The 21829-nt window shown below is 32.3% G+C and overlaps 1 long non-coding RNA gene across 1 annotated transcript in view; it reads left to right on the forward strand.

Annotated features, from left to right (window-relative positions):
* The window catches only part of LOC149775270 (uncharacterized), a 74750-nt gene that overhangs the window by 40375 nt on the left and 12546 nt on the right, over window positions 1–21829 (forward strand). The window lies entirely within an intron of this gene.

The raw sequence follows: 21829 nt of genomic DNA on the forward strand, positions 1-21829 counted from the left end.
TTTACATTTTATATATTTGGTAATTCATTCATTGCACTTTCAGAAGCTGGTATTGTCTAGTCTGGCAAAATTCATTTGCCCTATTTTAATAGCTGCTATGTATAGTGCACTTTAGACTAATTCAGACTGATTTTTTAACACAAGGGAGCAGTCATTTTAGTTAGCAGTGTGCTTAAATCATGTAAAATTTCCAAAAGTACAATATCCAAAAGAAATATCATCCACATTACATTAATGTAGCATAGAGGTATGCAAACATTCCCTCTACTCTGCATGTTTTAAATGCGAACTACTTCACCTTACATACGTCACTCTCTCAAAAGTACATATTATCTGGTGAGCGCCACCATAAAGAAGATGTAGGTATTATTTTTTTATGATTTAATTATGTTTATATGGCTGAAACATTTAAGTCGCAAGCATCAAAACAATCCTTATGAATAATTCTCCTGCCTTTTTCCGCACAGAACAGTATTTATGAGTGTCAGAGTCTCTAACAAGTCCAGCCTACCCCCCCCCCCCCCATGATAAAAGTGAGCTATTTTAAGAATGCACATTACATTTTGTAAACATAGCAACCAATGTTATGCTGAATGACAGGAACATGAAACTAGCCAGAATTATTTCTGAGATATCAACAATGAATTTTACAATTAAAAAAGGGAGGTAACTCATCAGCTTCATAAAGGTCAAAGGTCAAAGTGTAACATATTTGCCTATTGTTTAATATGGAAGAAGCGAATTCACTTTCTCTTCATTCATTTTTTTTATTTCATTGCAAATAAATGAAAAGAAACATTTTCATCATATATTTCTGTCACTTATTGCAACAGTTTTAAATTTAAGTTGACTCTATTCCCATATTCTAAGTCTTCTAATTTCCCCATAATTAAGGTCACTACTCACACAAACATACCTCATGGCAAATTATGTAAGCAAGAGAAAAATGATCATAATTAGCTTATTTTCATGCTTAAATGCAATATGAATGTACCATTTTATTCAGAACATCATACATAATTATATGAAAATAAAAAAAAATAATTGCAAACATTTTTTTATTTTCTTTAAGGTGGCGCTATACAGTTTCGCATTTTGCATAGGGTTAGGATTTTAAAGAAAAAGAATGTCCCCGGCTTTCCTCACTGGTTATACTGGCTATTTAAAAAAGACCTTGTATATCTTAGGTATAATGCAAAGAACCTTTAATTCCCTTTATTTTGGTGTATGATTGATGGGTGTACTATGGGTTATAGAGTATACAGCTTGGCCTTACTTCAAATGTGCACCTTTCAAAAAAGTGCTAGCTCTACTTGGTCATTTTCACTTCCTGAACTTCAGAGGTCAATTGTATAAAAAAGAGCCGATAACTTTTTTTACATTTTATATATTTGGTAATTCATTCATTGCACTTTCAGAAGCTGGTATTGTCTAGTCTGGCAAAATTCATTTGCCCTATTTTAATAGCTGCTATGTATAGTGCACTTTAGACTAATTCAGACTGATTTTTTAACACAAGGGAGCAGTCATTTTAGTTAGCAGTGTGCTTAAATCATGTAAAATTTCCAAAAGTACAATATCCAAAAGAAATATCATCCACGTTACATTAATGTAGCATAGAGGTATGCAAACATTCCCTCTACTCTGCATGTTTTAAATGCGAACTACTTCACCTTACATACGTCACTCTCTCAAAAGTACATATTATCTGGTGAGCGCCACCATAAAGAAGATGTAGGTATTATTTTTTTATGATTTAATTATGTTTATATGGCTGAAACATTTAAGTCGCAAGCATCAAAACAATCCTTATGAATAATTCTCCTGCCTTTTTCCGCACAGAACAGTATTTATGAGTGTCAGAGTCTCTAACAAGTCCAGCCTACCCCCCCCCCATGATAAAAGTGAGCTATTTTAAGAATGCACATTACATTTTGTAAACATAGCAACCAATGTTATGCTGAATGACAGGAACATGAAACTAGCCAGAATTATTTCTGAGATATCAACAATGAATTTTACAATTAAAAAAGGGAGGTAACTCATCAGCTTCATAAAGGTCAAAGGTCAAAGTGTAACATATTTGCCTATTGTTTAATATGGAAGAAGCGAATTCACTTTCTCTTCATTCATTTTTTTTATTTCATTGCAAATAAATGAAAAGAAACATTTTCATCATATATTTCTGTCACTTATTGCAACAGTTTTAAATTTAAGTTGACTCTATTCCCATATTCTAAGTCTTCTAATTTCCCCATAATTAAGGTCACTACTCACACAAACATACCTCATGGCAAATTATGTAAGCAAGAGAAAAATGATCATAATTAGCTTATTTTCATGCTTAAATGCAATATGAATGTACCATTTTATTCAGAACATCATACATAATTATATGAAAATAAAAAAAAATAATTGCAAACATTTTTTTATTTTCTTTAAGGTGGCGCTATACAGTTTCGCATTTTGCATAGGGTTAGGATTTTAAAGAAAAAGAATGTCCCCGGCTTTCCTCACTGGTTATACTGGCTATTTAAAAAAGACCTTGTATATCTTAGGTATAATGCAAAGAACCTTTAATTCCCTTTATTTTGGTGTATGATTGATGGGTGTACTATGGGTTATAGAGTATACAGCTTGGCCTTACTTCAAATGTGCACCTTTCAAAAAAGTGCTAGCTCTACTTGGTCATTTTCACTTCCTGAACTTCAGAGGTCAATTGTATAAAAAAGAGCCGATAACTTTTTTTACATTTTATATATTTGGTAATTCATTCATTGCACTTTCAGAAGCTGGTATTGTCTAGTCTGGCAAAATTCATTTGCCCTATTTTAATAGCTGCTATGTATAGTGCACTTTAGACTAATTCAGACTGATTTTTTAACACAAGGGAGCAGTCATTTTAGTTAGCAGTGTGCTTAAATCATGTAAAATTTCCAAAAGTACAATATCCAAAAGAAATATCATCCACGTTACATTAATGTAGCATAGAGGTATGCAAACATTCCCTCTACTCTGCATGTTTTAAATGCGAACTACTTCACCTTACATACGTCACTCTCTCAAAAGTACATATTATCTGGTGAGCGCCACCATAAAGAAGATGTAGGTATTATTTTTTTATGATTTAATTATGTTTATATGGCTGAAACATTTAAGTCGCAAGCATCAAAACAATCCTTATGAATAATTCTCCTGCCTTTTTCCGCACAGAACAGTATTTATGAGTGTCAGAGTCTCTAACAAGTCCAGCCTACCCCCCCCCCATGATAAAAGTGAGCTATTTTAAGAATGCACATTACATTTTGTAAACATAGCAACCAATGTTATGCTGAATGACAGGAACATGAAACTAGCCAGAATTATTTCTGAGATATCAACAATGAATTTTACAATTAAAAAAGGGAGGTAACTCATCAGCTTCATAAAGGTCAAAGGTCAAAGTGTAACATATTTGCCTATTGTTTAATATGGAAGAAGCGAATTCACTTTCTCTTCATTCATTTTTTTTATTTCATTGCAAATAAATGAAAAGAAACATTTTCATCATATATTTCTGTCACTTATTGCAACAGTTTTAAATTTAAGTTGACTCTATTCCCATATTCTAAGTCTTCTAATTTCCCCATAATTAAGGTCACTACTCACACAAACATACCTCATGGCAAATTATGTAAGCAAGAGAAAAATGATCATAATTAGCTTATTTTCATGCTTAAATGCAATATGAATGTACCATTTTATTCAGAACATCATACATAATTATATGAAAATAAAAAAAAATAATTGCAAACATTTTTTTATTTTCTTTAAGGTGGCGCTATACAGTTTCGCATTTTGCATAGGGTTAGGATTTTAAAGAAAAAGAATGTCCCCGGCTTTCCTCACTGGTTATACTGGCTATTTAAAAAAGACCTTGTATATCTTAGGTATAATGCAAAGAACCTTTAATTCCCTTTATTTTGGTGTATGATTGATGGGTGTACTATGGGTTATAGAGTATACAGCTTGGCCTTACTTCAAATGTGCACCTTTCAAAAAAGTGCTAGCTCTACTTGGTCATTTTCACTTCCTGAACTTCAGAGGTCAATTGTATAAAAAAGAGCCGATAACTTTTTTTACATTTTATATATTTGGTAATTCATTCATTGCACTTTCAGAAGCTGGTATTGTCTAGTCTGGCAAAATTCATTTGCCCTATTTTAATAGCTGCTATGTATAGTGCACTTTAGACTAATTCAGACTGATTTTTTAACACAAGGGAGCAGTCATTTTAGTTAGCAGTGTGCTTAAATCATGTAAAATTTCCAAAAGTACAATATCCAAAAGAAATATCATCCACATTACATTAATGTAGCATAGAGGTATGCAAACATTCCCTCTACTCTGCATGTTTTAAATGCGAACTACTTCACCTTACATACGTCACTCTCTCAAAAGTACATATTATCTGGTGAGCGCCACCATAAAGAAGATGTAGGTATTATTTTTTTATGATTTAATTATGTTTATATGGCTGAAACATTTAAGTCGCAAGCATCAAAACAATCCTTATGAATAATTCTCCTGCCTTTTTCCGCACAGAACAGTATTTATGAGTGTCAGAGTCTCTAACAAGTCCAGCCTACCCCCCCCCCCCCCCATGATAAAAGTGAGCTATTTTAAGAATGCACATTACATTTTGTAAACATAGCAACCAATGTTATGCTGAATGACAGGAACATGAAACTAGCCAGAATTATTTCTGAGATATCAACAATGAATTTTACAATTAAAAAAGGGAGGTAACTCATCAGCTTCATAAAGGTCAAAGGTCAAAGTGTAACATATTTGCCTATTGTTTAATATGGAAGAAGCGAATTCACTTTCTCTTCATTCATTTTTTTTATTTCATTGCAAATAAATGAAAAGAAACATTTTCATCATATATTTCTGTCACTTATTGCAACAGTTTTAAATTTAAGTTGACTCTATTCCCATATTCTAAGTCTTCTAATTTCCCCATAATTAAGGTCACTACTCACACAAACATACCTCATGGCAAATTATGTAAGCAAGAGAAAAATGATCATAATTAGCTTATTTTCATGCTTAAATGCAATATGAATGTACCATTTTATTCAGAACATCATACATAATTATATGAAAATAAAAAAAAATAATTGCAAACATTTTTTTATTTTCTTTAAGGTGGCGCTATACAGTTTCGCATTTTGCATAGGGTTAGGATTTTAAAGAAAAAGAATGTCCCCGGCTTTCCTCACTGGTTATACTGGCTATTTAAAAAAGACCTTGTATATCTTAGGTATAATGCAAAGAACCTTTAATTCCCTTTATTTTGGTGTATGATTGATGGGTGTACTATGGGTTATAGAGTATACAGCTTGGCCTTACTTCAAATGTGCACCTTTCAAAAAAGTGCTAGCTCTACTTGGTCATTTTCACTTCCTGAACTTCAGAGGTCAATTGTATAAAAAAGAGCCGATAACTTTTTTTACATTTTATATATTTGGTAATTCATTCATTGCACTTTCAGAAGCTGGTATTGTCTAGTCTGGCAAAATTCATTTGCCCTATTTTAATAGCTGCTATGTATAGTGCACTTTAGACTAATTCAGACTGATTTTTTAACACAAGGGAGCAGTCATTTTAGTTAGCAGTGTGCTTAAATCATGTAAAATTTCCAAAAGTACAATATCCAAAAGAAATATCATCCACGTTACATTAATGTAGCATAGAGGTATGCAAACATTCCCTCTACTCTGCATGTTTTAAATGCGAACTACTTCACCTTACATACGTCACTCTCTCAAAAGTACATATTATCTGGTGAGCGCCACCATAAAGAAGATGTAGGTATTATTTTTTTATGATTTAATTATGTTTATATGGCTGAAACATTTAAGTCGCAAGCATCAAAACAATCCTTATGAATAATTCTCCTGCCTTTTTCCGCACAGAACAGTATTTATGAGTGTCAGAGTCTCTAACAAGTCCAGCCTACCCCCCCCCCCATGATAAAAGTGAGCTATTTTAAGAATGCACATTACATTTTGTAAACATAGCAACCAATGTTATGCTGAATGACAGGAACATGAAACTAGCCAGAATTATTTCTGAGATATCAACAATGAATTTTACAATTAAAAAAGGGAGGTAACTCATCAGCTTCATAAAGGTCAAAGGTCAAAGTGTAACATATTTGCCTATTGTTTAATATGGAAGAAGCGAATTCACTTTCTCTTCATTCATTTTTTTTATTTCATTGCAAATAAATGAAAAGAAACATTTTCATCATATATTTCTGTCACTTATTGCAACAGTTTTAAATTTAAGTTGACTCTATTCCCATATTCTAAGTCTTCTAATTTCCCCATAATTAAGGTCACTACTCACACAAACATACCTCATGGCAAATTATGTAAGCAAGAGAAAAATGATCATAATTAGCTTATTTTCATGCTTAAATGCAATATGAATGTACCATTTTATTCAGAACATCATACATAATTATATGAAAATAAAAAAAAATAATTGCAAACATTTTTTTATTTTCTTTAAGGTGGCGCTATACAGTTTCGCATTTTGCATAGGGTTAGGATTTTAAAGAAAAAGAATGTCCCCGGCTTTCCTCACTGGTTATACTGGCTATTTAAAAAAGACCTTGTATATCTTAGGTATAATGCAAAGAACCTTTAATTCCCTTTATTTTGGTGTATGATTGATGGGTGTACTATGGGTTATAGAGTATACAGCTTGGCCTTACTTCAAATGTGCACCTTTCAAAAAAGTGCTAGCTCTACTTGGTCATTTTCACTTCCTGAACTTCAGAGGTCAATTGTATAAAAAAGAGCCGATAACTTTTTTTACATTTTATATATTTGGTAATTCATTCATTGCACTTTCAGAAGCTGGTATTGTCTAGTCTGGCAAAATTCATTTGCCCTATTTTAATAGCTGCTATGTATAGTGCACTTTAGACTAATTCAGACTGATTTTTTAACACAAGGGAGCAGTCATTTTAGTTAGCAGTGTGCTTAAATCATGTAAAATTTCCAAAAGTACAATATCCAAAAGAAATATCATCCACATTACATTAATGTAGCATAGAGGTATGCAAACATTCCCTCTACTCTGCATGTTTTAAATGCGAACTACTTCACCTTACATACGTCACTCTCTCAAAAGTACATATTATCTGGTGAGCGCCACCATAAAGAAGATGTAGGTATTATTTTTTTATGATTTAATTATGTTTATATGGCTGAAACATTTAAGTCGCAAGCATCAAAACAATCCTTATGAATAATTCTCCTGCCTTTTTCCGCACAGAACAGTATTTATGAGTGTCAGAGTCTCTAACAAGTCCAGCCTACCCCCCCCCCCATGATAAAAGTGAGCTATTTTAAGAATGCACATTACATTTTGTAAACATAGCAACCAATGTTATGCTGAATGACAGGAACATGAAACTAGCCAGAATTATTTCTGAGATATCAACAATGAATTTTACAATTAAAAAAGGGAGGTAACTCATCAGCTTCATAAAGGTCAAAGGTCAAAGTGTAACATATTTGCCTATTGTTTAATATGGAAGAAGCGAATTCACTTTCTCTTCATTCATTTTTTTTATTTCATTGCAAATAAATGAAAAGAAACATTTTCATCATATATTTCTGTCACTTATTGCAACAGTTTTAAATTTAAGTTGACTCTATTCCCATATTCTAAGTCTTCTAATTTCCCCATAATTAAGGTCACTACTCACACAAACATACCTCATGGCAAATTATGTAAGCAAGAGAAAAATGATCATAATTAGCTTATTTTCATGCTTAAATGCAATATGAATGTACCATTTTATTCAGAACATCATACATAATTATATGAAAATAAAAAAAAATAATTGCAAACATTTTTTTATTTTCTTTAAGGTGGCGCTATACAGTTTCGCATTTTGCATAGGGTTAGGATTTTAAAGAAAAAGAATGTCCCCGGCTTTCCTCACTGGTTATACTGGCTATTTAAAAAAGACCTTGTATATCTTAGGTATAATGCAAAGAACCTTTAATTCCCTTTATTTTGGTGTATGATTGATGGGTGTACTATGGGTTATAGAGTATACAGCTTGGCCTTACTTCAAATGTGCACCTTTCAAAAAAGTGCTAGCTCTACTTGGTCATTTTCACTTCCTGAACTTCAGAGGTCAATTGTATAAAAAAGAGCCGATAACTTTTTTTACATTTTATATATTTGGTAATTCATTCATTGCACTTTCAGAAGCTGGTATTGTCTAGTCTGGCAAAATTCATTTGCCCTATTTTAATAGCTGCTATGTATAGTGCACTTTAGACTAATTCAGACTGATTTTTTAACACAAGGGAGCAGTCATTTTAGTTAGCAGTGTGCTTAAATCATGTAAAATTTCCAAAAGTACAATATCCAAAAGAAATATCATCCACGTTACATTAATGTAGCATAGAGGTATGCAAACATTCCCTCTACTCTGCATGTTTTAAATGCGAACTACTTCACCTTACATACGTCACTCTCTCAAAAGTACATATTATCTGGTGAGCGCCACCATAAAGAAGATGTAGGTATTATTTTTTTATGATTTAATTATGTTTATATGGCTGAAACATTTAAGTCGCAAGCATCAAAACAATCCTTATGAATAATTCTCCTGCCTTTTTCCGCACAGAACAGTATTTATGAGTGTCAGAGTCTCTAACAAGTCCAGCCTACCCCCCCCCCATGATAAAAGTGAGCTATTTTAAGAATGCACATTACATTTTGTAAACATAGCAACCAATGTTATGCTGAATGACAGGAACATGAAACTAGCCAGAATTATTTCTGAGATATCAACAATGAATTTTACAATTAAAAAAGGGAGGTAACTCATCAGCTTCATAAAGGTCAAAGGTCAAAGTGTAACATATTTGCCTATTGTTTAATATGGAAGAAGCGAATTCACTTTCTCTTCATTCATTTTTTTTATTTCATTGCAAATAAATGAAAAGAAACATTTTCATCATATATTTCTGTCACTTATTGCAACAGTTTTAAATTTAAGTTGACTCTATTCCCATATTCTAAGTCTTCTAATTTCCCCATAATTAAGGTCACTACTCACACAAACATACCTCATGGCAAATTATGTAAGCAAGAGAAAAATGATCATAATTAGCTTATTTTCATGCTTAAATGCAATATGAATGTACCATTTTATTCAGAACATCATACATAATTATATGAAAATAAAAAAAAATAATTGCAAACATTTTTTTATTTTCTTTAAGGTGGCGCTATACAGTTTCGCATTTTGCATAGGGTTAGGATTTTAAAGAAAAAGAATGTCCCCGGCTTTCCTCACTGGTTATACTGGCTATTTAAAAAAGACCTTGTATATCTTAGGTATAATGCAAAGAACCTTTAATTCCCTTTATTTTGGTGTATGATTGATGGGTGTACTATGGGTTATAGAGTATACAGCTTGGCCTTACTTCAAATGTGCACCTTTCAAAAAAGTGCTAGCTCTACTTGGTCATTTTCACTTCCTGAACTTCAGAGGTCAATTGTATAAAAAAGAGCCGATAACTTTTTTTACATTTTATATATTTGGTAATTCATTCATTGCACTTTCAGAAGCTGGTATTGTCTAGTCTGGCAAAATTCATTTGCCCTATTTTAATAGCTGCTATGTATAGTGCACTTTAGACTAATTCAGACTGATTTTTTAACACAAGGGAGCAGTCATTTTAGTTAGCAGTGTGCTTAAATCATGTAAAATTTCCAAAAGTACAATATCCAAAAGAAATATCATCCACGTTACATTAATGTAGCATAGAGGTATGCAAACATTCCCTCTACTCTGCATGTTTTAAATGCGAACTACTTCACCTTACATACGTCACTCTCTCAAAAGTACATATTATCTGGTGAGCGCCACCATAAAGAAGATGTAGGTATTATTTTTTTATGATTTAATTATGTTTATATGGCTGAAACATTTAAGTCGCAAGCATCAAAACAATCCTTATGAATAATTCTCCTGCCTTTTTCCGCACAGAACAGTATTTATGAGTGTCAGAGTCTCTAACAAGTCCAGCCTACCCCCCCCCCATGATAAAAGTGAGCTATTTTAAGAATGCACATTACATTTTGTAAACATAGCAACCAATGTTATGCTGAATGACAGGAACATGAAACTAGCCAGAATTATTTCTGAGATATCAACAATGAATTTTACAATTAAAAAAGGGAGGTAACTCATCAGCTTCATAAAGGTCAAAGGTCAAAGTGTAACATATTTGCCTATTGTTTAATATGGAAGAAGCGAATTCACTTTCTCTTCATTCATTTTTTTTATTTCATTGCAAATAAATGAAAAGAAACATTTTCATCATATATTTCTGTCACTTATTGCAACAGTTTTAAATTTAAGTTGACTCTATTCCCATATTCTAAGTCTTCTAATTTCCCCATAATTAAGGTCACTACTCACACAAACATACCTCATGGCAAATTATGTAAGCAAGAGAAAAATGATCATAATTAGCTTATTTTCATGCTTAAATGCAATATGAATGTACCATTTTATTCAGAACATCATACATAATTATATGAAAATAAAAAAAAATAATTGCAAACATTTTTTTATTTTCTTTAAGGTGGCGCTATACAGTTTCGCATTTTGCATAGGGTTAGGATTTTAAAGAAAAAGAATGTCCCCGGCTTTCCTCACTGGTTATACTGGCTATTTAAAAAAGACCTTGTATATCTTAGGTATAATGCAAAGAACCTTTAATTCCCTTTATTTTGGTGTATGATTGATGGGTGTACTATGGGTTATAGAGTATACAGCTTGGCCTTACTTCAAATGTGCACCTTTCAAAAAAGTGCTAGCTCTACTTGGTCATTTTCACTTCCTGAACTTCAGAGGTCAATTGTATAAAAAAGAGCCGATAACTTTTTTTACATTTTATATATTTGGTAATTCATTCATTGCACTTTCAGAAGCTGGTATTGTCTAGTCTGGCAAAATTCATTTGCCCTATTTTAATAGCTGCTATGTATAGTGCACTTTAGACTAATTCAGACTGATTTTTTAACACAAGGGAGCAGTCATTTTAGTTAGCAGTGTGCTTAAATCATGTAAAATTTCCAAAAGTACAATATCCAAAAGAAATATCATCCACATTACATTAATGTAGCATAGAGGTATGCAAACATTCCCTCTACTCTGCATGTTTTAAATGCGAACTACTTCACCTTACATACGTCACTCTCTCAAAAGTACATATTATCTGGTGAGCGCCACCATAAAGAAGATGTAGGTATTATTTTTTTATGATTTAATTATGTTTATATGGCTGAAACATTTAAGTCGCAAGCATCAAAACAATCCTTATGAATAATTCTCCTGCCTTTTTCCGCACAGAACAGTATTTATGAGTGTCAGAGTCTCTAACAAGTCCAGCCTACCCCCCCCCCCCCCCATGATAAAAGTGAGCTATTTTAAGAATGCACATTACATTTTGTAAACATAGCAACCAATGTTATGCTGAATGACAGGAACATGAAACTAGCCAGAATTATTTCTGAGATATCAACAATGAATTTTACAATTAAAAAAGGGAGGTAACTCATCAGCTTCATAAAGGTCAAAGGTCAAAGTGTAACATATTTGCCTATTGTTTAATATGGAAGAAGCGAATTCACTTTCTCTTCATTCATTTTTTTTATTTCATTGCAAATAAATGAAAAGAAACATTTTCATCATATATTTCTGTCACTTATTGCAACAGTTTTAAATTTAAGTTGACTCTATTCCCATATTCTAAGTCTTCTAATTTCCCCATAATTAAGGTCACTACTCACACAAACATACCTCATGGCAAATTATGTAAGCAAGAGAAAAATGATCATAATTAGCTTATTTTCATGCTTAAATGCAATATGAATGTACCATTTTATTCAGAACATCATACATAATTATATGAAAATAAAAAAAAATAATTGCAAACATTTTTTTATTTTCTTTAAGGTGGCGCTATACAGTTTCGCATTTTGCATAGGGTTAGGATTTTAAAGAAAAAGAATGTCCCCGGCTTTCCTCACTGGTTATACTGGCTATTTAAAAAAGACCTTGTATATCTTAGGTATAATGCAAAGAACCTTTAATTCCCTTTATTTTGGTGTATGATTGATGGGTGTACTATGGGTTATAGAGTATACAGCTTGGCCTTACTTCAAATGTGCACCTTTCAAAAAAGTGCTAGCTCTACTTGGTCATTTTCACTTCCTGAACTTCAGAGGTCAATTGTATAAAAAAGAGCCGATAACTTTTTTTACATTTTATATATTTGGTAATTCATTCATTGCACTTTCAGAAGCTGGTATTGTCTAGTCTGGCAAAATTCATTTGCCCTATTTTAATAGCTGCTATGTATAGTGCACTTTAGACTAATTCAGACTGATTTTTTAACACAAGGGAGCAGTCATTTTAGTTAGCAGTGTGCTTAAATCATGTAAAATTTCCAAAAGTACAATATCCAAAAGAAATATCATCCACGTTACATTAATGTAGCATAGAGGTATGCAAACATTCCCTCTACTCTGCATGTTTTAAATGCGAACTACTTCACCTTACATACGTCACTCTCTCAAAAGTACATATTATCTGGTGAGCGCCACCATAAAGAAGATGTAGGTATTATTTTTTTATGATTTAATTATGTTTATATGGCTGAAACATTTAAGTCGCAAGCATCAAAACAATCCTTATGAATAATTCTCCTGCCTTTTTCCGCACAGAACAGTATTTATGAGTGTCAGAGTCTCTAACAAGTCCAGCCTACCCCCCCCCCCATGATAAAAGTGAGCTATTTTAAGAATGCACATTACATTTTGTAAACATAGCAACCAATGTTATGCTGAATGACAGGAACATGAAACTAGCCAGAATTATTTCTGAGATATCAACAATGAATTTTACAATTAAAAAAGGGAGGTAACTCATCAGCTTCATAAAGGTCAAAGGTCAAAGTGTAACATATTTGCCTATTGTTTAATATGGAAGAAGCGAATTCACTTTCTCTTCATTCATTTTTTTTATTTCATTGCAAATAAATGAAAAGAAACATTTTCATCATATATTTCTGTCACTTATTGCAACAGTTTTAAATTTAAGTTGACTCTATTCCCATATTCTAAGTCTTCTAATTTCCCCATAATTAAGGTCACTACTCACACAAACATACCTCATGGCAAATTATGTAAGCAAGAGAAAAATGATCATAATTAGCTTATTTTCATGCTTAAATGCAATATGAATGTACCATTTTATTCAGAACATCATACATAATTATATGAAAATAAAAAAAAATAATTGCAAACATTTTTTTATTTTCTTTAAGGTGGCGCTATACAGTTTCGCATTTTGCATAGGGTTAGGATTTTAAAGAAAAAGAATGTCCCCGGCTTTCCTCACTGGTTATACTGGCTATTTAAAAAAGACCTTGTATATCTTAGGTATAATGCAAAGAACCTTTAATTCCCTTTATTTTGGTGTATGATTGATGGGTGTACTATGGGTTATAGAGTATACAGCTTGGCCTTACTTCAAATGTGCACCTTTCAAAAAAGTGCTAGCTCTACTTGGTCATTTTCACTTCCTGAACTTCAGAGGTCAATTGTATAAAAAAGAGCCGATAACTTTTTTTACATTTTATATATTTGGTAATTCATTCATTGCACTTTCAGAAGCTGGTATTGTCTAGTCTGGCAAAATTCATTTGCCCTATTTTAATAGCTGCTATGTATAGTGCACTTTAGACTAATTCAGACTGATTTTTTAACACAAGGGAGCAGTCATTTTAGTTAGCAGTGTGCTTAAATCATGTAAAATTTCCAAAAGTACAATATCCAAAAGAAATATCATCCACATTACATTAATGTAGCATAGAGGTATGCAAACATTCCCTCTACTCTGCATGTTTTAAATGCGAACTACTTCACCTTACATACGTCACTCTCTCAAAAGTACATATTATCTGGTGAGCGCCACCATAAAGAAGATGTAGGTATTATTTTTTTATGATTTAATTATGTTTATATGGCTGAAACATTTAAGTCGCAAGCATCAAAACAATCCTTATGAATAATTCTCCTGCCTTTTTCCGCACAGAACAGTATTTATGAGTGTCAGAGTCTCTAACAAGTCCAGCCTACCCCCCCCCCCATGATAAAAGTGAGCTATTTTAAGAATGCACATTACATTTTGTAAACATAGCAACCAATGTTATGCTGAATGACAGGAACATGAAACTAGCCAGAATTATTTCTGAGATATCAACAATGAATTTTACAATTAAAAAAGGGAGGTAACTCATCAGCTTCATAAAGGTCAAAGGTCAAAGTGTAACATATTTGCCTATTGTTTAATATGGAAGAAGCGAATTCACTTTCTCTTCATTCATTTTTTTTATTTCATTGCAAATAAATGAAAAGAAACATTTTCATCATATATTTCTGTCACTTATTGCAACAGTTTTAAATTTAAGTTGACTCTATTCCCATATTCTAAGTCTTCTAATTTCCCCATAATTAAGGTCACTACTCACACAAACATACCTCATGGCAAATTATGTAAGCAAGAGAAAAATGATCATAATTAGCTTATTTTCATGCTTAAATGCAATATGAATGTACCATTTTATTCAGAACATCATACATAATTATATGAAAATAAAAAAAAATAATTGCAAACATTTTTTTATTTTCTTTAAGGTGGCGCTATACAGTTTCGCATTTTGCATAGGGTTAGGATTTTAAAGAAAAAGAATGTCCCCGGCTTTCCTCACTGGTTATACTGGCTATTTAAAAAAGACCTTGTATATCTTAGGTATAATGCAAAGAACCTTTAATTCCCTTTATTTTGGTGTATGATTGATGGGTGTACTATGGGTTATAGAGTATACAGCTTGGCCTTACTTCAAATGTGCACCTTTCAAAAAAGTGCTAGCTCTACTTGGTCATTTTCACTTCCTGAACTTCAGAGGTCAATTGTATAAAAAAGAGCCGATAACTTTTTTTACATTTTATATATTTGGTAATTCATTCATTGCACTTTCAGAAGCTGGTATTGTCTAGTCTGGCAAAATTCATTTGCCCTATTTTAATAGCTGCTATGTATAGTGCACTTTAGACTAATTCAGACTGATTTTTTAACACAAGGGAGCAGTCATTTTAGTTAGCAGTGTGCTTAAATCATGTAAAATTTCCAAAAGTACAATATCCAAAAGAAATATCATCCACATTACATTAATGTAGCATAGAGGTATGCAAACATTCCCTCTACTCTGCATGTTTTAAATGCGAACTACTTCACCTTACATACGTCACTCTCTCAAAAGTACATATTATCTGGTGAGCGCCACCATAAAGAAGATGTAGGTATTATTTTTTTATGATTTAATTATGTTTATATGGCTGAAACATTTAAGTCGCAAGCATCAAAACAATCCTTATGAATAATTCTCCTGCCTTTTTCCGCACAGAACAGTATTTATGAGTGTCAGAGTCTCTAACAAGTCCAGCCTACCCCCCCCCCCATGATAAAAGTGAGCTATTTTAAGAATGCACATTACATTTTGTAAACATAGCAACCAATGTTATGCTGAATGACAGGAACATGAAACTAGCCAGAATTATTTCTGAGATATCAACAATGAATTTTACAATTAAAAAAGGGAGGTAACTCATCAGCTTCATAAAGGTCAAAGGTCAAAGTGTAACATATTTGCCTATTGTTTAATATGGAAGAAGCGAATTCACTTTCTCTTCATTCATTTTTTTTATTTCATTGCAAATAAATGAAAAGAAACATTTTCATCATATATTTCTGTCACTTATTGCAACAGTTTTAAATTTAAGTTGACTCTATTCCCATATTCTAAGTCTTCTAATTTCCCCATAATTAAGGTCACTACTCACACAAACATACCTCATGGCAAATTATGTAAGCAAGAGAAAAATGATCATAATTAGCTTATTTTCATGCTTAAATGCAATATGAATGTACCATTTTATTCAGAACATCATACATAATTATATGAAAATAAAAAAAAATAATTGCAAACATTTTTTTATTTTCTTTAAGGTGGCGCTATACAGTTTCGCATTTTGCATAGGGTTAGGATTTTAAAGAAAAAGAATGTCCCCGGCTTTCCTCACTGGTTATACTGGCTATTTAAAAAAGACCTTGTATATCTTAGGTATAATGCAAAGAACCTTTAATTCCCTTTATTTTGGTGTATGATTGATGGGTGTACTATGGGTTATAGAGTATACAGCTTGGCCTTACTTCAAATGTGCACCTTTCAAAAAAGTGCTAGCTCTACTTGGTCATTTTCACTTCCTGAACTTCAGAGGTCAATTGTATAAAAAAGAGCCGATAACTTTTTTTACATTTTATATATTTGGTAATTCATTCATTGCACTTTCAGAAGCTGGTATTGTCTAGTCTGGCAAAATTCATTTGCCCTATTTTAATAGCTGCTATGTATAGTGCACTTTAGACTAATTCAGACTGATTTTTTAACACAAGGGAGCAGTCATTTTAGTTAGCAGTGTGCTTAAATCATGTAAAATTTCCAAAAGTACAATATCCAAAAGAAATATCATCCACATTACATTAATGTAGCATAGAGGTATGCAAACATTCCCTCTACTCTGCATGTTTTAAATGCGAACTACTTCACCTTACATACGTCACTCTCTCAAAAGTACATATTATCTGGTGAGCGCCACCATAAAGAAGATGTAGGTATTATTTTTTTATGATTTAATTATGTTTATATGGCTGAAACATTTAAGTCGCAAGCATCAAAACAATCCTTATGAATAATTCTCCTGCCTTTTTCCGCACAGAACAGTATTTATGAGTGTCAGAGTCTCTAACAAGTCCAGCCTACCCCCCCCCCATGATAAAAGTGAGCTATTTTAAGAATGCACATTACATTTTGTAAACATAGCAACCAATGTTATGCTGAATGACAGGAACATGAAACTAGCCAGAATTATTTCTGAGATATCAACAATGAATTTTACAATTAAAAAAGGGAGGTAACTCATCAGCTTCATAAAGGTCAAAGGTCAAAGTGTAACATATTTGCCTATTGTTTAATATGGAAGAAGCGAATTCACTTTCTCTTCATTCATTTTTTTTATTTCATTGCAAATAAATGAAAAGAAACATTTTCATCATATATTTCTGTCACTTATTGCAACAGTTTTAAATTTAAGTTGACTCTATTCCCATATTCTAAGTCTTCTAATTTCCCCATAATTAAGGTCACTACTCACACAAACATACCTCATGGCAAATTATGTAAGCAAGAGAAAAATGATCATAATTAGCTTATTTTCATGCTTAAATGCAATATGAATGTACCATTTTATTCAGAACATCATACATAATTATATGAAAATAAAAAAAAATAATTGCAAACATTTTTTTATTTTCTTTAAGGTGGCGCTATACAGTTTCGCATTTTGCATAGGGTTAGGATTTTAAAGAAAAAGAATGTCCCCGGCTTTCCTCACTGGTTATACTGGCTATTTAAAAAAGACCTTGTATATCTTAGGTATAATGCAAAGAACCTTTAATTCCCTTTATTTTGGTGTATGATTGATGGGTGTACTATGGGTTATAGAGTATACAGCTTGGCCTTACTTCAAATGTGCACCTTTCAAAAAAGTGCTAGCTCTACTTGGTCATTTTCACTTCCTGAACTTCAGAGGTCAATTGTATAAAAAAGAGCCGATAACTTTTTTTACATTTTATATATTTGGTAATTCATTCATTGCACTTTCAGAAGCTGGTATTGTCTAGTCTGGCAAAATTCATTTGCCCTATTTTAATAGCTGCTATGTATAGTGCACTTTAGACTAATTCAGACTGATTTTTTAACACAAGGGAGCAGTCATTTTAGTTAGCAGTGTGCTTAAATCATGTAAAATTTCCAAAAGTACAATATCCAAAAGAAATATCATCCACATTACATTAATGTAGCATAGAGGTATGCAAACATTCCCTCTACTCTGCATGTTTTAAATGCGAACTACTTCACCTTACATACGTCACTCTCTCAAAAGTACATATTATCTGGTGAGCGCCACCATAAAGAAGATGTAGGTATTATTTTTTTATGATTTAATTATGTTTATATGGCTGAAACATTTAAGTCGCAAGCATCAAAACAATCCTTATGAATAATTCTCCTGCCTTTTTCCGCACAGAACAGTATTTATGAGTGTCAGAGTCTCTAACAAGTCCAGCCTACCCCCCCCCCATGATAAAAGTGAGCTATTTTAAGAATGCACATTACATTTTGTAAACATAGCAACCAATGTTATGCTGAATGACAGGAACATGAAACTAGCCAGAATTATTTCTGAGATATCAACAATGAATTTTACAATTAAAAAAGGGAGGTAACTCATCAGCTTCATAAAGGTCAAAGGTCAAAGTGTAACATATTTGCCTATTGTTTAATATGGAAGAAGCGAATTCACTTTCTCTTCATTCATTTTTTTTATTTCATTGCAAATAAATGAAAAGAAACATTTTCATCATATATTTCTGTCACTTATTGCAACAGTTTTAAATTTAAGTTGACTCTATTCCCATATTCTAAGTCTTCTAATTTCCCCATAATTAAGGTCACTACTCACACAAACATACCTCATGGCAAATTATGTAAGCAAGAGAAAAATGATCATAATTAGCTTATTTTCATGCTTAAATGCAATATGAATGTACCATTTTATTCAGAACATCATACATAATTATATGAAAATAAAAAAAAATAATTGCAAACATTTTTTTATTTTCTTTAAGGTGGCGCTATACAGTTTCGCATTTTGCATAGGGTTAGGATTTTAAAGAAAAAGAATGTCCCCGGCTTTCCTCACTGGTTATACTGGCTATTTAAAAAAGACCTTGTATATCTTAGGTATAATGCAAAGAACCTTTAATTCCCTTTATTTTGGTGTATGATTGATGGGTGTACTATGGGTTATAGAGTATACAGCTTGGCCTTACTTCAAATGTGCACCTTTCAAAAAAGTGCTAGCTCTACTTGGTCATTTTCACTTCCTGAACTTCAGAGGTCAATTGTATAAAAAAGAGCCGATAACTTTTTTTACATTTTATATATTTGGTAATTCATTCATTGCACTTTCAGAAGCTGGTATTGTCTAGTCTGGCAAAATTCATTTGCCCTATTTTAATAGCTGCTATGTATAGTGCACTTTAGACTAATTCAGACTGATTTTTTAACACAAGGGAGCAGTCATTTTAGTTAGCAGTGTGCTTAAATCATGTAAAATTTCCAAAAGTACAATATCCAAAAGAAATATCATCCACATTACATTAATGTAGCATAGAGGTATGCAAACATTCCCTCTACTCTGCATGTTTTAAATGCGAACTACTTCACCTTACATACGTCACTCTCTCAAAAGTACATATTATCTGGTGAGCGCCACCATAAAGAAGATGTAGGTATTATTTTTTTATGATTTAATTATGTTTATATGGCTGAAACATTTAAGTCGCAAGCATCAAAACAATCCTTATGAATAATTCTCCTGCCTTTTTCCGCACAGAACAGTATTTATGAGTGTCAGAGTCTCTAACAAGTCCAGCCTACCCCCCCCCCCATGATAAAAGTGAGCTATTTTAAGAATGCACATTACATTTTGTAAACATAGCAACCAATGTTATGCTGAATGACAGGAACATGAAACTAGCCAGAATTATTTCTGAGATATCAACAATGAATTTTACAATTAAAAAAGGGAGGTAACTCATCAGCTTCATAAAGGTCAAAGGTCAAAGTGTAACATATTTGCCTATTGTTTAATATGGAAGAAGCGAATTCACTTTCTCTTCATTCATTTTTTTTATTTCATTGCAAATAAATGAAAAGAAACATTTTCATCATATATTTCTGTCACTTATTGCAACAGTTTTAAATTTAAGTTGACTCTATTCCCATATTCTAAGTCTTCTAATTTCCCCATAATTAAGGTCACTACTCACACAAACATACCTCATGGCAAATTATGTAAGCAAGAGAAAAATGATCATAATTAGCTTATTTTCATGCTTAAATGCAATATGAATGTACCATTTTATTCAGAACATCATACATAATTATATGAAAATAAAAAAAAATAATTGCAAACATTTTTTTATTTTCTTTAAGGTGGCGCTATACAGTTTCGCATTTTGCATAGGGTTAGGATTTTAAAGAAAAAGAATGTCCCCGGCTTTCCTCACTGGTTATACTGGCTATTTAAAAAAGACCTTGTATATCTTAGGTATAATGCAAAGAACCTTTAATTCCCTTTATTTTGGTGTATGATTGATGGGTGTACTATGGGTTATAGAGTATACAGCTTGGCCTTACTTCAAATGTGCACCTTTCAAAAAAGTGCTAGCTCTACTTGGTCATTTTCACTTCCTGAACTTCAGAGGTCAATTGTATAAAAAAGAGCCGATAACTTTTTTTACATTTTATATATTTGGTAATTCATTCATTGCACTTTCAGAAGCTGGTATTGTCTAGTCTGGCAAAATTCATTTGCCCTATTTTAATAGCTGCTATGTATAGTGCACTTTAGACTAATTCAGACTGATTTTTTAACACAAGGGAGCAGTCATTTTAGTTAGCAGTGTGCTTAAATCATGTAAAATTTCCAAAAGTACAATATCCAAAAGAAATATCATCCACATTACATTAATGTAGCATAGAGGTATGCAAACATTCCCTCTACTCTGCATGTTTTAAATGCGAACTACTTCACCTTACATACGTCACTCTCTCAAAAGTACATATTATCTGGTGAGCGCCACCTTAGTCTAAAAGTTCACCATGTTTAGCAATTAGGGAAAATTAATTTTGCCAGACTTGACAATACTAGCTTTTGAAAGTGCAATGAATTAACTGCAAAATATATAAAATATTTTTTTTAAAAAGTTATTGGCTTTTTGTTTGATTATTTACCTCTGAAGTTCAGAAAGTGAAAATGACCAAGCGGAGCTAGCAGTTCTATGAGAGATGCACATTTGAAGTAAGGCCGAGCTGTATACTCTGTAATCTATATTACACCCATCAACCATACACCAAAATAAAGAGAATTAAAGGTGCTTTGAACGATACCTAAGATATACAAGGTCCTTTCCTTAAAAGCCAGTATAACCAATGAGGAAAGCTGGGGAAATTCTTTACTTTTAATTTTTTAAAACCCTTTTTGCAAAATACGAAACTGGTGAACACTACCTGAATAAGTCAGGGATGCTGCTTTTTTATTACTGGTATCATGTGACTCGCATTGACATGTAGTCGGATTACACGAAATGTAACTTGAAATATCAGCGTGGATTCTTAAATAGATCGCATGAGAAAGGAGAGAAGTTAATGCCAGTTTTCTCTGACGCTTCACATCCCATTTTTGATATTTGGACATGAATGTTGGGGTGTAGGGTCAGAGTCCATTGACTATCAAAAAGTTGGAATTTGCCGACAACATTTGGTATCAGCTGCTAACTTGTCGGCCTAGTAGACTTTAATGACCTTTCACCTGCATGAAATCGATAGGAATATAATTTATTTTCTCAGAAATTGTGAGTATAACATTCACTATATCTTTAATCCACTGACAGACAAGACGAAACTTGTGTTGATGAAGTTTGACCTGGAACTTGCTATTTGCATTCCTAGTCTCATGATTATGCAATCTCGCAACCTAT

The sequence above is a fragment of the Sinohyriopsis cumingii genome, chromosome 19 (genome assembly GCF_028554795.1).
Source record: "Sinohyriopsis cumingii isolate HCF-2022 chromosome 19, ASM2855479v2, whole genome shotgun sequence".
Taxonomy (NCBI): Eukaryota; Metazoa; Mollusca; class Bivalvia; order Unionida; family Unionidae; genus Sinohyriopsis; species Sinohyriopsis cumingii.